The sequence below is a fragment of the Perissodus microlepis genome, chromosome 9 (assembly GCF_051167445.1).
Source record: "Perissodus microlepis isolate ML-2025 ecotype Zambia chromosome 9, ASM5116744v1, whole genome shotgun sequence".
NCBI classification, from domain to species: domain Eukaryota; kingdom Metazoa; phylum Chordata; class Actinopteri; order Cichliformes; family Cichlidae; genus Perissodus; species Perissodus microlepis.
The window spans coordinates 22376754-22390524 of NC_140469.1; the positions used below are offsets into that span (position 1 = coordinate 22376754).

Below are 13771 nucleotides of genomic sequence, written 5' to 3' on the forward strand. Positions count from 1 at the left end.
TGAAAATTATGACGAGTACACTTCATCCTTAAAGCCCATGAATATGGACACATGCCCATTAACGCTGATGTCTGACAAGCAGAACTGACAGCATGAATTCATTCTTACTTGAGTGCCTAAAAAAGCATCGAGGGACTGGCTCTCTGATAGCGGAGCGGGGTAAGGCGTTCCCTTGAATTTTTAAGCTGCTGGCTCTTGTTGAAAATGGATTATAGCCAATATCATTATGATCCATAAGCTTATCATATTTGGCTAATAGACTTGAGCTTGTTAAGCTATTACTGCTCCAAGGTGCTTTGAGGACAGGAAGAGGTGCTACCTGTGCTGACTGTTGACAGTCAAATGTAGAAGGGAAATGATTAGGAGTTAAGGATGATTTATTGAAGAATTAAGGTGCTGACTTTGAATTAACCTTTGAGATTTTGGCAGCAACTAAACCACGGTGGGACCCAGAGTGCGTCACTGCGCCTTAGGCCAAACTGCTCCTTAAAGAGGTGAGTCAGCTGAACTAATGGCTCTTTAATGGCCAGTGGTCAAACCTTGTTTTGTTTTTGTGTTCTGTCTATAACGTGAACGAAAGGCAATGCATGTCTTTGACATTTTAAGATAATGTTATGTATACATTTTGTTTTCGCGGAGTAATTTCCTCCTGGGGCGTGTTCAACATAGTTTTTAATTAAAATGTGAAATCTGAAATAAGTGAGACAATTGTTGTGCAGTCTTCCACATGCATGCACAACATAACTAACTCTCATGCCTGCCGCGTATTATTTAAGCTTAGGTAGAATACCAATCATTAACGTGACCAAGTTACAGGGTGTTAGTCTCACTTAATGAGCTCTTTCCTTTAGAAGACACTGCATTAGCTGTGTAACAGATACAAAGACGGGATTTACTGAACAGGCAGGCTTCACAGTCAATCAGTAAAGATGGAGTGTTAAAGGGCAGCTTTTGCATCCTGCTGCTGTTTATGAGGTTGTGTGATTGGCAACAAGGTGACACTTCCCAAAGGTTATGCTGCACTGACCTTTACTGTGCTAATGTCACGCATGGTGGCAAAGATGACCACAGGTTAGTGAAGCCATCACATTAGCGAAAGGTCATGATCTCAATAGCTGTCAATATGTGCTTTAAAGCTACTGATTTCTGATCTTCTCTGCCTTTTTTAGGTGAATTTGAAGAGACAGATCAGCTAAATTTGGCACCAATTACACACAAAATGTAGAATTGTCACTATACAGAAAAGTTCACTGGAATGTTTTTCTATTCATCTATGAGACGCGGCTTCACCTTTTCTCTGACGTCCCCATTAACTCTGACCACAAAGACACGGGGTTCTCCAATCATTTACAGCAGATATGACCCATAAATGTCATGCTCAACTTCACTTCACGCCTTACCTGTACATGTAAGGTCAGGCTCCAGTAAGTTATTATAAAAGCGAATATGGCTCTGCACAACCAGCCGTTTTGACCCCCATACTTCTTTTAGAAGGGCACGTCACAGCACAAAGTGTTTAGAGGGTTTTATATTAAGAGCTTTCACTGAATGGTGCGTTCGAAAAAATTTAAGAGACCCACACCTGGAGTCATGCTGACCTGTGAGATGTTCTTCTACATCTATGCAAACAAACACAAACATAGCTTAGTTAGGCTAGTGATTACAGCTTGATTTGGCTGTCGCCTAAAAGTAAAGAAAAGTACAAGTTTAAATTAACAACAACTACTACATCTATTCTTGAAGTAAAACTTACTAGAAAGTAAGAGACTAAGTTGGCATGTGGAAGTTCTACTGCCCCTTCCATTAGTGCTTTGAGTTAAATTGAATATTTAAAGCACGGCTCTGCAACTTTTACTCAGAGTAGGCCTCAAAATCTAATAAATAATAAGTCTGGTTTCCCTGCATTTCCCAATTTTCTCTTGCATTCACTACCTTAATAGCGTAAGTAGGGAAAAGTCATAAATATTAGGCAACTGACTCAGAAATAAAAGCTACATCTAGTTAATATTAATATTAGCTTTCTATAGCCAGTACAAGCTAGGGTTGATATGTCAAACGAAGACTACTTTGCAGACTGCATGGAGCAAGCTTGTGTGGTAGTTCTTAGCTAACTTCTCTTTGTAATAGTGATATTTTCTCTTTTCAAAGCTACATAGCTTAGCCTTAAATCTTTAACATGGTCATGCATTGAATTCTGAGTGAGCTAAGTGATGCTAGCGATAGAGTTGTTTGACAAATTTAAAGACAAGCAGGAAAACAGACTATTAGCGATTAGCGATGACAGACAAAATAACTTTTAGCAACCCAGATTGGGCAGGTACAGAGGTTCAGCTTTTCTCAACTTTGAGGCCAATGGTTGAACTGACTACCAGTGGGAGTGAATGGTACTGCTCCTTATGGTTTCTGGGGCAGTAACATTCACTCTCACTGGGGCAAAAATGCTTTGTTGATGTCAAAGGTCAAAGAAAAATTTCTGGACTGGTTTGAGCTAACAGTAAGCTAGCAGAACACCGAAAACTATTTGTTACAACCAAGGTGTAACAAAGGAGAACATCTCTGAATGTAAAACTCATTAAACCTTGAAGTTGATGGGCCACAGTAGTAGAAAATTCCAGAGCGCCATTCCCATCACCGAAGGACAGCAAGCTGAGGCTAGGTTTCACCAAAATGGGGCAACAGAAGATTGGAAGATCTCTGGTCTGATAAGTCTCATTCAAACAGCCGGACCAGACTTCGCCTTAAATAACATGAAAGCATAAATCCATCCTGCTTTGCATCAACAGCTTAGGCTAGTGGTGGTGATGGTGCTGGTGTAATGGTGTGGGGGATATTTTCTTGGCACATCTTGAATCTCTAAGTGTGTCTTTTGACATTTCTCTCTCCACTCACCCCAAATTGCCCCTTCCTGTGTCTGGTTCTGCAACTGGAGATTTCTTCCTGTTAAAAGGAAGTTTTTCCTTCTCACTGTCACCAAAGTGATTGCTTGTCTGATTGTAGGATCTTTACCTTACAATATAAAGCTCCTTGAGTCAACTGTTATCGTGATTTGGCCCAATATAAACAAAATGGGACTAAATTGAAAGTTCCTCTTAAATGGGTTTCTTGAACATGACAATAGGTTCACCGTATTCAGATGGCTGTCGCAGTCACCAGTAAAAAGGGAGTCCAACCCAGTACCAGCAACCTAATAATGTGGTTGCTGCGTGTATGAGGGGGAGGTAAATGCATTAGAGGGTTACCTGTGTAACAGGAGGCTGGAATACCCACCAACCATCAGCTACAAAGCAAAGCGCAAATTGCTTTAAATGTGGATGGGGCTTTGCAGTGAGAAAAACCTGATGGCTTTGGTAGACTTTGATCAGTTTGTTGCCTCAGACGAAAGGGTCACCACAAATTTATGCAAATATGATCAGAGTGAACATTTTTTTTCCTGAGCGCCCACCCACAGGCCACGTGGGGGTCAAACAATTGTTGGATGAATCAAATGTTTTGGCTTTCGCGGTCAACAGATCTCGAGGTTATATATGCACTGCCCTCCACCGTTAAAACATCAAATGAAGAAATATGTGTTGGGAGCATGGTTTTCCATGTATCTGACAGTGTTTCAGAGACTCGTGGAATCAAAGCAGGAAACATGGTGGGGCAACACATCACAATGCGCTTTATGTTCGCACTTCCTTTAATTTGTCGTACGTCTGTATCTATAAAGAGAAAGTTAAAGGAGCGGGATTTCATTTAGGAATCCGCTGCTGTATTTACTGTTGGATGTTCTGGATCAGTGAGAATGAAAAGAAACAGTAATGGCAGCAGCGGTTTGTTTTTCATTCATCATGGTGTAAAGACATGTATTGAAAACGATTTTGGAAATAATGTTCGCAGAGAGGACAGTGAGTGAGAGTTATGTCAGCAAATCCCTCGCTTTATGCCATGCAAAATCTCATATCTCCAAGGTGAGGCAAAGCTAGATGATCTGTGAAAAAGGGTACATCTGTTTTATACAGCAACTTCCCACACATTACAGCTGTCTAAAGCCACAGCAAAAACAATCTCTGAAGCCATTAACGGAAATTGTGTAAGCACACACAACTGCTTTTTCCATAAATGTGAAGAGAAATATGAAATCAAGCGTGAAAAGTAAGAGTCGTATTTCTGGAGAATTATTGTGACTCAAATTGAAATGGCGTGGAGTCGGGGGGTGGGGAGGATACAAAGCAGGCAAACAGTGTGGCATGTGGAAAGGTCGATAAGTCACTAAAACATCCTAGTTATGAGTCATCACTCGTTTTGTACATTGACCCTTGCCCAAACTCTGCGTGCACTGTGCTCAGCAGCTCTGCTTGCATTACTGTAAAGCCTTGACACCCCACTGGAAGCATGTACAGTAACTTTACAGTACACGTTGTTCCACAGCTTGTTTCTCCACCGGCTCCTGTTAAAAAAAAAATGCTACAGATGAAATGCTGACATCTTCCTGAGCAAACAACCTGTCAGAGAAAAACATACTGCCAAACAACAAGGAAGGATCTTTACCTGGAGGGAGAACTCCACACCCCACAGACTCTTGAACTGATCAGAATGAAGAAACAGGTTGTTTACAGCAACAGGAAAAAGTGAAGCACACCAACAATGATTGATACTGTCTTGTGTAATAATCCAAGCAGCAGGAAAGAATTTAAATATATACTTGGTCTTGTTTTTTTTTTCTTCCAATGATCTGTGCATCAGAATAACAACACAGCATATATATAGTGCTGTAAACAAAGTTTTTTTTTTTGCATATTTATCAACCTCACGTTTCAGATCATCAGCCAAATTTTAATATTTAAAGACAAAAAAGCTCAGTGAGCCGAGTTAGTAACATTAGATTCTTATTCATTTTAATTTTAATCAAGTAGTAATAGCTGTAGGTTGGATATATTACTTTTCTTTCTGATTTATCAATGAGCTCAGTTTGCCATCACATTCAGAGTAGACCTACAGCTAAAGAGAATTTGTTTGGATTCCATTGGAGAGGCAACCTCATTCAGTGTCACTGTGAACCACGCAGCAATAATATCTAATGAGTTTAGGTTGCAGGTAAATGACTACCCCTGGGCCTGTCTTTGAATATGGAGGTGCATTAAAGTAGAATAACAGAGGAAGGAGAATTAAAAAGTTATTACTTCTTTTTTTTCCTAATCATATTCTTCAAGTCACGGAGAATAATGCATCAGTTAGTTTGCTGTTTTCAGCTCAACTTTTACCACAAGATTTAAGTTGACTTGGCATTTGAGTGATGAAGTACATGAGCCATATTGTCAATTTGTTTGAATTTCTAGAGCGTTTTGGCAGCTTGTTGACTGATGAATGTTCTCCTCTGAATCACAAATATCCTCCTTGGTTTTTAAAGCTGTCCTGACTTATTGGTACCAGTAAGACAAGAGGGGAAAACAATGTCTGCTCTTATTACAGAGGGTGTTTGTTCATGAAACACCAGTGTCTTCATTTGCATCCTTGGTAACCTCTGTGCGCTCTATGTCTAATGGAAAAAAGAAAAACAAATCAAGACCTAGAAATGCCAAGCAGTTTGATTTCTTTCAGTCTGGGAATAGCTAAAAATACACATCCCTTCCAATCATTCAAATGTGAAAGTACTTTAATTCTTTGGGCATTCTGACCCGTTTAAAGTCATGCCATAGCATCTCAATCAGATTTTGACCCATTTTGCTTCTCAACACTGCTTCACCTTCTATATTGAACCAACTGTCATTCTACTTATGATCCTAAAGGCACTAATTCAATGCTTTTGCCCTGATCCTACTGAATGATGCCCAGGCAAACCCTGGAGGTACATTTTTTTTTTACCACGTAAATCATTCCGATTGATTTATTTTTTTCTGTGTGAATATGTTAGTCAGTTCCTAATGATGACACACCATTTATTTCAGTTTCCGTTTTTATTAGTGTTTTTAAAAACACAAATGTTTTAAGGTCCTTGCAGAGTCAAAAACACAGAATTCTGCCAGTGATGTTTTAAATGGATTTAATCAGTGAACATTTGTCATGCATCCTAAGTCATTTTAAAGAAGAAAAACTCATTATCTGGATCGAGAACTTTCTATGATTTTATTGAGCCAAGGCCTCAAGCTTACACTGGGGTTTTTTCCAGCCTTGTGTGAAGCGGTTGGGAGGTTGAGGTGGGCATCTGACCCGGATGCCTTCTGGGCAACTCCTGGGTGAGATGTTTTGGCCATCTAATGGAGGCCCTTGGGCAGGCCCAGGAGATGCTGGAGAGATTAGGTACTTTTTTAATGACTAAAAACTACATCATGCCAGATTTATACACCAGATTTATATGATACCAGATGGTGAGGGAGTTTTTAAGTATAACGTGGATTGTACTGCAGTTTATTTTGCTATAATATTTGCTTCTCAGTCCTCGGGAACTACTGTGCTGCAGCTTTTAGATGCATTCCTACTCCAACACAGCTGAATCAAATGGTTGGATTACCTCTTCAGCATGCCATCAAGTTTGGCAAAGGCCCGATAACAAGCCATTCATTTGATTCAGATGTGTTGTAACTAGGATGCATCTAAAAGCTGCAGGACAGTAGCTCTTGAGGACAGGACTTGGACACCCCTGCTTTACACTAACTGTAAACACTTGGTGTGAAGGTGCAAGTATCATCAGCTTTTACAATTGATGTAAGCTAACTCTGACCAGCCTCTGTGCACCAGTCACACACTGTTCTTTACTTTAAACCTGCTACAGTACAGCGAAGCTAAGCTGCAGAGTATCATGCAGCCTTTAAATAACACAAAGTTAGCATTCCTCAGTTTGTTTCCCAGAATTTGCAATATGAAAGAAAAAAATAACTTCACATCTGAATATCTTAAAAAAAACACGAGGATGTAGTACAGTACAGTAACTAAGTATTTGTACTTAGTTACTTCCACCCTTTCCATATATGTAGCATGTTAGTAGGATGAGGCTTAATGTATGAATACAGTGTTTTTATTCATGACACAAAAGGATGCATTAGAAGAAATTTGGAGTTCGATATTTTGCCAAAGGACACTTCATAATGGAGACTGATAGTGCCGGGAATCCAGCCACAGACTACAATTAGTTGACCAACTTCCCAAGTGGAGCTGCACTGGTACAGAGGGGGACCAGTCTTCCTTGTGGAGTGGGTCTTCCTGTTTTGAATGCTCCGTCAAGAATTCCTTCTCTTGGGAGATTTTGTACAGGGTGGCAGACAGAATTTGAGGCAAAGTAAATGCCTGCTTGTTAATGGCAAACCAATTTTCTACCACTAAAATGTGCACATTTTGACATTTAAAATGATTCTTTTTTGAGTGGAAGGATATCTTTTAGGTTACTGAGTGTCAAAAAGTGTTTGTGTTACGTCCGAGGCAATACTTTTTTAAAACGACACCCGTGATACTTTTTACAATTATATCTCAGTTAATTTTGGTATATTTTAATTAATAAAGTTTTAAGAGTTGGATACGGAAGAGAGTTATAGCCATGTCGACGCTATTATGCAATGGTAATGTAGACAGAATAATTGAGAACACTTATATTTGCTGCTGGTCTTGAAGATTTAATTTTTAATGGGTGTAATATTTTACAGAAATGATAATCACTTTCCACTCTGTGCATTGGTTACTGTAACCAGTGCCTGCCAACTGGTATAGGATAGCTTATGAGTCATTTATGACCCTTTGTGGTTTTCTGCTGTAATAGCACTTTGTGTGGAGTGCTGAGATGAGGACAAACTGTATATTTAGTGTTCGGCCCAGTCTCTCGCAGTGTGATTAATGAGCAAGCAGACAGACAACCAGGGTGCATTCTAATCACCCACAAGGACAAAGAGTGATAGAGAGAGACAGAGGGTGTGAAGAAATGCCTGCTTACTAATGGCTTTAGCTGCCTGCAATCTACGGGATATTTGACTGAATTTGTTAATGGAAATGCACTCTGATGATAAAAAAAATGTCATTCTTGTACATTTGCCTAATAATATGCCCTTGGAACATCGTAATGAGTCATTTTTTTTCTTTTCCCCCTTTTTTGTTTTTCATGGCTGATGCAAATCTTGACTTTGTACATTTTAGTTTGACACAGAATAACAATGATAATAAGCTTTACTAAGTTTTTATCTGTGTTAGAATTTTGTAGGGAATAGAATATGTGGTTATATCACAGTTTAAGATGGTAACATGTCCCTGAAAGCATGACAAAGCTAAAAAGTGAACTTTGGACTGAGATTTTTCAGTCTTTGCATTGTGTCCTTTTACACCTTGTACTGTTAGGCCTAGAAGATTTTGAACAGTGACAGCTTTTGTTTGTCATTCTGTGCATGAAAACAATAGATATTAATTCAGACCATCAAGATGTGACTGAACTTCAGACTTTCAGCTTTAGGTCAAGGGGTTTAACAAATGTATATTAATTGTTCAGGAATGAACCAGTGCATATTGTTTTGGTTTGGGTCAATTTTGTATCTGGGTTAAGAATTCATACATAACAAATGTCTAAATGATTTTTGAACACAGTAATTTAGAAAATATAAATAGCTTATCTGATAAGAAATGGAAATAAATAAATGCTAAATTAATATTTCAGAGAGCAGAGAATGTATTCTCATGCATTACAAAATCACTTTAAACAAGTTGCAGTAAATTCTGCAGCAGCTTACAGCAACAAATATCTTGCTGTAACTGCAATTACAGTAAAGTTGCAACTGGAATTTACAGTATTTTCCAGTATGTATTTATTTATTTTTACAGTTATTTGCTACTTAAACCTTTTGCACTGATACATTTGAATTACAGAATGACACATGTCAACCATGGGATTTCATTATATTTTAAAGTTGGCATGAATACTATACTTACTCAATACTTATTGATCACAAAACTGGCTTAGTGCAAACAAGCCTGGAATAAATTGTCCTCACTGACCACTCAAAGAGCTTTTAACCCACCTCCAACCCACCTCTGGCGCTGGTGCCCTACCCTCAATTTTAAATGCATTTTGACACTGAGGGTTTTCGGGAGGAGCCGTGCTGCTCTCTGAGAGGAAGCTAGTACCATGCTCTCCTGAGTTTTAAATGCACTTTAGAACAGCACACAGCAACACTACATATGAGCGGGCGTAGGGAGGTTTGAGGTCTTCACTCACCCCGGTTCTGTTAGCCGTCAGGGCTGGGGGGCTGGGAGGAGGTGCTGGCCGTCAGACTGGGGTCTGGGATGCGGGGCCTCCCTGCTACTGCAGATAAGGAGGTGGTCCGCTTGCCTCCACCCCAGAGAGAAGGGTTACATCTCCTGGGTCTAGGTGCGGCTTGCCCCTCTGGGGGTGGGGGTACCTGGACCTGGGATATAGAGTATGTTTGGGGAGTGCGACTGTCTGTGCAGTGTCTATTTGTGTCTGTCTACACGTTGGGTGAGTGCCGAGTATTTGGTTGTGCATATGGGGGTGGGAATGCACGTCTGTGTCCGCGTGTGCCTGTTTGTCTGTGTCTATATGTCAGGTTGGGTCTTAGACTCAACCTCTCTGGGTACATCTCAGGCCCTCTAAAGTACGGAGGCCTATCTCCCCTCACCACACTCCCTGCCGGTGGCTGATGCCCTCAGACGTTGGTGTGTTGGTGGTCCTTGTCGTCTGGGGCTGGGCACTCATGCATGTACCGGCTCACTCCTGGTGGCCGATTGGCGGGGCCGGGCGCCTGTGGCCCGGCTGGGCTCCTTCCGGGGGGTGGGATGCCCTCAGGCCTCTGGCCTCTGGGCCTGAAGCTCGGTGCTCTCTGGCACAGCTGGCTGCCGGCAGAGCCCGCGGGCACGCCACTGCAACCCCCTCTGGCCTCTGCTCCGTAGCTGCGGGGTGACCTCCCCTTTGGGGCTCTACTCAGCTCTTCCCAGGAGGGTGGCACGGTTCCCCCCCCTTTGGTGGTCCTCCTCGGGTCCTTGTACTCTGGGGCCTCTGGATATCTGGGGCCTGGATCTCCTCCATACCTGCTTCATACCCTGGTGGATGGGGCTATGGCTCCCCACACTCCCTAGCAGATCGTTACATGGAGAAACCTTTGGAATACAAGCATGCTGATCCACACAGGTATGCACACAGGTATGCACACAGGTGTACACACGGGTGTTCACAGACGCGGACTACACCTTTCTTGGCTGCTGCCTCAAAGCACATTGTGCGCTGTCTATCTTGCGTGCTGCACAATATCGTTTATTATTTAGTATCTACTGTTATCTACTGCTAGCTAGTTTATTGTGATGGTGCTGTTTTTTATTATGTTGCTCTTTGTTGTTTGCTTTCTCTTCTGTTTTTTTTCTCCATACAGGTGATCCAGGTGTTTTGTTTGTTTGTTTGTTTGTTTTTTCCTTTCTTCCCCCCCTTCTCACCGTCTCTTCTCCCCTTTGGTTTTCTTTCTCTCCCTCTCTTTCTTTCATTCTTTCTCCCTGTCCTATCCCCCAGTCATGTCTGTCCCGTTTGTAGCAACTGAAAATAAAATAAATTCATAATTATAATAAAGGTCAATCAAATGGACCAATATGGCAAGGCCATGATGATCCACTTGGTAAAATAAATCCGCTTGGCATCTTTCTTGGCCTTAAGACAACAATTCTGACGGCTAAAGATCCAAACGGGACACAAAAAAAAACCAAAAAAAAACAAAAAAACAAATATCTTGCTGTAACTGCAATTACAGTAAAGTTGCAACTGGAATTTACAGTATTTTCCAGTATGTATTTATTTATTTTTACAGTTATTTGCTACTTAAACCTTTTGCACTGATACGTTTGAATTACAGAATGACACATGTCAACCATGGGATTTCATTATATTTTAAAGTTGGCATGAATACTATACTTACTCAATACTTATTGATCACAAAACTGGCTTAGTGCAAACAAGCCTGGAATAAATTGTCCTCACTGACCACTCAAAGAGCTTTTAATGAGTCACACTTTAACCATACATTTATACCGCATTTGTTTCTGTACACTTAAAGCATTATATCTACAGCATATTCATATAGTAATGCCTTTGCACTGTTGGAGGAAACCAAAGGACATGTACAGCCATCTAGGGCCCTATTTTTAAAGGCTCAAAGGTAATTGAATTAACCCATTAACGCCTAGTGTACATACATACTTTGCCAGTTTTTGGGACTTCAACATCATCAGTGTGAATTTTTCCCCCTGAAAAACCTAAATAAATTGCACAATACATTTTTAAGCAATTAAAAAAACAGATAAGCAAATATGATACAAATTAAATGTCATATGCCGAAATTGAAATGTGATTTATTTAAAAAAAAAAAAAAGTTTAAATAAACACTATTTTCAAAATATTTGAATTTTCTGGCAACTATATCATGATTCAGGCTTTAAAGGGATAACTAACATAATTTTAAATATCCACATTGTTTTTAAATTTTGGATGAAAATCCTTCGCAGTCAGTGATTGCCTGAAGGCTCTGACCCATGGACATCACCAAATGCTGTGTTTCCTCCCCTGAGATGTTCTGCTAGGTCTTTACTGCAGCCGCCTTCAGTTACTGCTTGTTTGTGGATCTCTCTGCCTTCAGTTTTGTCCTCAGTAACTGAAAAACATGCTCTGTTGGGCTGACATCAGGTGTCTGAATTGGCCATTGAAGAATAACCCATCTCTGTGCCTTACTCTTACTTTTGCAGTATGCTTTGAGTCATCATCCATTTGCACCATTAAGCCCTGTCTTATCTGTTTTGGAGCGTTTGGCTGAGTATGAATAGAGCGCATACCCTAAGTATAGTTAATTGTGTTTTCCCTTTGTCTGTAATTTTTAATGTGTACTGGGCTGGTTGATTACTTCAGCACAGTTAAGAAAATAAAAAAAGAGCTTCCATCAATCTCATTTTGAAAAGCTGCAGTAGGGAGCCAACAGAAGGCAATGCATTTGACCATTTTTGAAAAAGTGTTTCAAATTAATGTGCACATTTGGGAACCCAGTGGAAGCCAAAGGCATATTTCCAGTTTCTGCTCCCTTGATTTCCAACATATTTTGCCTCCAAGATAAATATTCAACTATCAGTCGCAATTCGGTGAAGCCAACCGGCAAATCAAACACAAAATGCATCTATTAGCAGTAATCTGCAGGGTAAATGTAAAATACAGCAAGAAGTGTACGAAATCAAGTTGAAATTGGTGGCCTCTTACTTACAGTGAAGAATTTGCCCCCCAAAAATGTTTACTTTCAAATATAATTTACACGAGGAAAATATGAAATAAAAGCACCGGAAAGTAGTACAGCAGTGCAAATGAAAAATACGAGCGCCATCAAACACCATCACGCTGGTTTAACAAAAGCAGAAAGAACAACAACAAGGACATGGTAGTGATTTATATGTTTGTCCATTTCCTCCAGCTTCTAACTTAAAACCCAAAGACTGGAGAAACGTCCCCATTTATGTGTGTTATTTGGCAATTTCACAGACTTAGTTTGCATATCTATTATGAAATCATCTGTTCTAGAAAAATATGAAAAATTATGACTCATTTAGTGGCAAACAAATTAAATCTACATTTGCTTTCTAATATTTAGTATATTAAAAAGAATTACTGTTATCTGTTTCTCATGTTATTAGAAGCAACGGACAATTAGAAATCAGTTTATAGTTTCTGTACCTCCCCCATCACTCCTGATTTCTCCCAATAAAAACGGAGCGTCCGTGTGTGGGATGTATTGCTGAAAGTCACCATAGATTTGGGTGATGTATCTGCTGTCACTTTGTGAATTAACGGTCTGACCTTTTCTTCCTATTTCAGAAGCATCATGGCCCAAGCTGGTAAGAAAGATGGATACACAGAGGATGAAATCTGTCACAAGGAAAGAAATTGGGCAGGCGGACTCGACATTGTTGTTCTACAACATATAAACTACTCTCAAATGTGAAACTAGCACATGTTATCAGACAAAAATGTAATATACTGAGATGGAACCAGAAAATTCACTTTAAGTGATCCAGGGGAAAACAGAATAGAAAGAGGAAAGAAACATTAAGAGTGTGAAGAGAAAAAAACAGAGTGAAAGGAAGATGGGCTTCACAGCAGAGGAGAAATCGACTTCTTTGCTCATTTGTGCTCTTTGTCTGAGCTGTTACACAATAGATCAGGCCAAAATGTGGATTGATTAAACTGTCACTGCCAGTGTTATCCCCCTTTTGAATGAATTTAATATTTGATTCAGTTTGTTATTCATGCTCGGGGTTCTTTGCAATGCCATTTGGCTCCACTGTCACTGTCAATTCATCTCGCACTGCCCTCACTGTCATTAGCTGAATCCAATACTGAAGAACAAGCTTTTCTGGTAAGCACAATTATTCCGGTTTATAAGCGTATTTTTATGCTTTCTTCTTTTTTTGCATTATTTGAAGATATTTTCAGAGTGAAATAAAGTCACTCTTTTGGCCTTCTTCCCGAAGAAGTATATATTTGTAAAAAAATTGACGTAACTTGCACTTTTAAGGCTAATTTATTCTTCTACTCAGTTTTTCACCCACTTTTTACTCTGTTTATTTGAGCTGTCATAGGCATTCCTACAGATGAAAATTACACATTAAAAGAAAACAGTGTGAAATGATCATCAATTGCACATCAGCTGCAAAAGCTGTTAGCACGAATACTTTATAACAATAAGCAGCCTTTAGAAGCCATGTGAATAACTGCATTTAAAATGGAAAATGAACGGAGTGGAGCTTTGTAACATGTTATTAATATCACAGTTACAGAGGC

The 13771-nt window shown here is 39.9% G+C and overlaps 1 long non-coding RNA gene across 1 annotated transcript; it reads left to right on the forward strand.

The window, feature by feature from the left end:
* On the forward strand, window positions 1–12337 carry LOC146380525 (uncharacterized). Its single transcript, XR_014801317.1, has 2 exons — window positions 1–159; window positions 420–12337. It is a non-coding gene; the product is annotated as an uncharacterized LOC146380525 (long non-coding RNA).
* The last annotated feature ends 1434 nt before the right edge of the window (window positions 12338–13771 follow it).